This window comes from Suncus etruscus, chromosome X (assembly GCF_024139225.1).
Source record: "Suncus etruscus isolate mSunEtr1 chromosome X, mSunEtr1.pri.cur, whole genome shotgun sequence".
Taxonomy (NCBI): Eukaryota; Metazoa; Chordata; class Mammalia; order Eulipotyphla; family Soricidae; genus Suncus; species Suncus etruscus.
The window spans coordinates 12,367,306-12,370,991 of record NC_064868.1 but is presented as its reverse complement, the minus strand read 5'-3'; the positions used below and the strand labels follow the sequence as shown (position 1 = coordinate 12,370,991).

The following is a 3,686-nucleotide window of genomic DNA, read 5'->3' as shown; positions in this document are numbered from 1 at the left end:
GCGCAGAGCCATGAGTAACCTCTGAGAACCGCTGGGTTTAACCCACAAACAAACAAAAGACAAGTAGGGGCTGGAGCAGTGGAGCAGAAGTAGGGTGTTCACCATGCACGGCTGACCTAGGACAGATCTTGGTTTGATTCCCCAGAGTCCCATATGGTCCCCCAAAGAAGGGCAATTTCTGAGCGCAGAGCCAGAAGTAATTCCTGAGTGTCACCAGGTGTGGCCCCAAAACCAAAACAACAATAACAACAAAACAACAACAATAACAGTAGAGGCTACCTGGTCCTGTGTGCCCTTACTCCAGCTTTCCCAAGCAAGGGAAGCTTCTGGTCCACGGGTTGGGGGTCGGGGTCCACAGCCCGTTGCTGACGCAGCTCATTGGGGCCCAGGGCACCATGGCTCTCCTCGGGAGGAAGTGGAAAATCGAGGTGGCTGCAGCCCAGAAGCAGGAGAGAGTGGCGTCCAGCTGCAGTGGGTGGAGGAGCACGAGGTGGTCATTGAGTACTGCACTAGCTGATGCGTCTATGGGCTCCACACCGTGGCTCTGAGCTAGGTGCTTCCCAGGAGGCCCTGGAGCTGCTGAAGGTGAACCCCACCAAACAGCGCATGGGCAGGCTCGAAATGATGTTGCTGCGCCCCAAAGGCAGCCTTGTGGAGCTCTGGAATGGGATCAAGAAGGTCCCCTCCCCACCCGCACAAGCTCAAGTTCCCAGAGCCCCAAGAGGTGGTGGCAGCACTGAAGAATTACTTGCCTTAGGGAAGGAAGGCCATGCACTCAGCTTTCTCTAAAGTTGAAATAAAGAATTTGAGTAGTAAGAACTTAAAAAAAACAAGTAGAAAGCCAGCTTCTATTTTCTGTACTACATATGGTACCCTGAACATTATTGGCAGTGACCCTGAGTACGGATTTAGGGAGCACCACTAGGTCTAGTGCAAACCACAAGAAAAATCATGTCAGTGTGTATTTTATGTCAGTATGAATAAATTCAATCAAACTGCTTTAATATCTGTTTTACCAAAAAAGCCATAGATTCACACATGAGAAAAGGGGTATTAGGGTCAACGTGTAGACACAGATATTCTTGAAAGGAAAAAGGAAATATTGTACTAGAGAAGAAGGCACTAACATCTATCATGAAACTTTATGTTCTAATAAGTAGACTAAACCAGTAACTAAGCACATGCAATTAATGTGTTTTAGCTATATTATTATTTGTACCAGAGTCTTATTTTATAAGGTAATGATAAAATAATTTAAAAAATCTTATCAGGTAATTATTGCCTTTTAAATAAGATGGACATCACACGTGTGGCCATACATTCTAATAGAAAGCTGAGGGCACGAGGGTTGTGTGTGTGTGTGTGTGTGTGTGTGTGTTCTCATGAGTTTTTGTATCTTCTCGAACGAAATTTGCATATTCTTGAATATTATTTGCATATTCTCGGGTGGTATATGCATCTTTTCACACTAGTCTCCCGAGGGTTCTGGGATTTCCCGGGTGGCTTTGCTTCCTTTCTTGCCGTTAGGCCTCTTCGTTCAAGGCTTTTGGTTGAAGTGGTGGTGTCGTGTTTTGTTCGACCTTTCTTTGTGTGAGTAGTGAGATAGACGGTTCAGTCCTGTGACTGACATTGTCTCTGACTGTTTGAAGAGCATTTTAACCCAGTTGTTCAGTGCAGGCCACCTTTGGCAGCCCGGCACAGGGAAGTCCCTCTCAGGGTAGAAGACTTTGGCAAAATGGAGGAGCCTGAGGAAATGGAGTCCGGTGCTCCTAATGAGGGAACTCTGGTTGTGGGGACAGCTGATGCTGAGATTTGGGCTGTGGTGGCAGCGGTTGAGGCCAGGCTTGAGGCTTTGAATGAGATACAGGCTGATATTGAAGCTGTGGCTTCGGTTGTGACCTTGGCTGTGGAACTGGCTGCAGCAGAAGCGCCACCAGCAGAACCTGCCTCACCTAAGGTATCAGATTCGCTTGAGGCACCTGACTCAGCTATGGAGCCAGACTTGGCCTTGGACCCTAAATTAGTTGTGGAGCCTGAGAGGGCTGTGGAATGTGACTAGTCTATGGAACATGACTTTGCTATAGAAACTGATGTGAGTGTGGAGCCCGAGAGTGGGACATGACTTGGCTGTGGAATGTGGCTCGGCTATAAAAACTGACTTGGCTGTGCAGCCTATCTTGGGAGCAGCACCTGCCTGGCCAGTGGTGTGTGGCTCACCAGCAATGTGTGACTCAACCGTGGTACCTGAGTCTGGGCCTGAGACTGAGCCAATGTTGGATAGTCCCACAGTGATGGAGGAAACAAATCCAACAACAGAGCAAAACCCTTATCTGGAACCTTCAACTTTTGAAGATATGTTCATTCACTTCACCCAAGAGGCGTGGGAATTATTTGATAATACTGACAAAATTCTGTACATTTCTACCGTGCTGCAGATGTTTATACTGGCATTGTCGCTTGGACTACCAATTTCCACAAATAACTCAGTGCCCAATCTGAGGCCCGAGACAGAATCTAGGATTTTTGATGATATAGATTATAAACACAGCACTAGTTCAGACTGGACTGCTCTGTACAGGGCCTGACTCCAGTTCTTCTCACACATTAATAGATACATCTTTAACTTCTGAGACTGTTGTTACCATGCGAGTGTCAGAGACGAGAACTCACACATGCAGGCTTTCCAGCCAAACTAGCCAATCATATGATAGTTATAGGTCAGTATCAAGTAACAGCTCATCTCTGTGTTGGCATGACGGTTCATTTCCAGGACAACCAACGGGTCCAAATAAGTCAAGTGTGAGAGCCTCCCAAGCACCTGCAAAATGTAACCAAATTGCAAAACAGCCAAATGGAGAGGGAGAGACATTCTGTGGATTGGAACAGGGACAGGCCTCCTTTCTGAAAAATGCCAAAGGCCTCATGTCAGAGAGAGCCTCTTGCACTGAGGGTAGTGAGGAATTCTTGACCAGCTCTGGAGTTGGCCAACAGCAAGCACACAGTAGTGCTAAATGTGAAGCTAATGTGCAGGCTAAACAAAGGATTAATGCACTGAATGCGGGGAGATTTTGCACGATGATAACAAATTCGTGGATCACTGTAAAATACATCTTGGAGAAGAGCTTCCTGATAATACTCAATATAGTGCATTTCTTTCCCCAAGTGACTATGCTCTATTAGTTCAAAGAACTCTCTGCAGAGAAAGGCCTCATGAATGTACAGAGTGTGGGAATTTTTTTTTAACAGCCACTTGAGCCTTATGCAACATCGCATACTTCACTTAGTATCAAAGCCTTATAAATGTGCCGACTGTGGGAAGTATTTTAACAAAAAGTCTTTACTTAATCAACACCTGTACATTCATGTTAATGTTAAACCTGTTGAATGCAGGCTTTATGGCAAAATCTTTTCCACTAGAGACGCATTTCTTCAGCACCGGAAACTCCATAGAAGAATAAAGCCTTTTAAATGTGACTTTTGTGTGAAAATCTATTTTTGTAAAGATGATCTTATTATTCACCAGAGAACTCACAATGGAGAAAAGCTGTATGCGTGTAACAAATGTGGAAAACTCTATAAACATTCACATGGTAAACTTTGCGAAGGTAATAGACATAAAGTTTCTGAATGTAGATCGCGCGAAAGAACCTCTACCTGCCAAAAATGTCAAACTAACCACGAGAACT

General features: G+C 45.3%; 1 pseudogene; it reads left to right on the top strand.

Moving 5' to 3' along the window:
* Window positions 1-395: 395 nt before the first annotated feature.
* On the top strand, window positions 396-757 carry LOC125999408 (selenoprotein H-like; annotated as a pseudogene).
* Window positions 758-3,686: the final 2,929 nt, after the last annotated feature.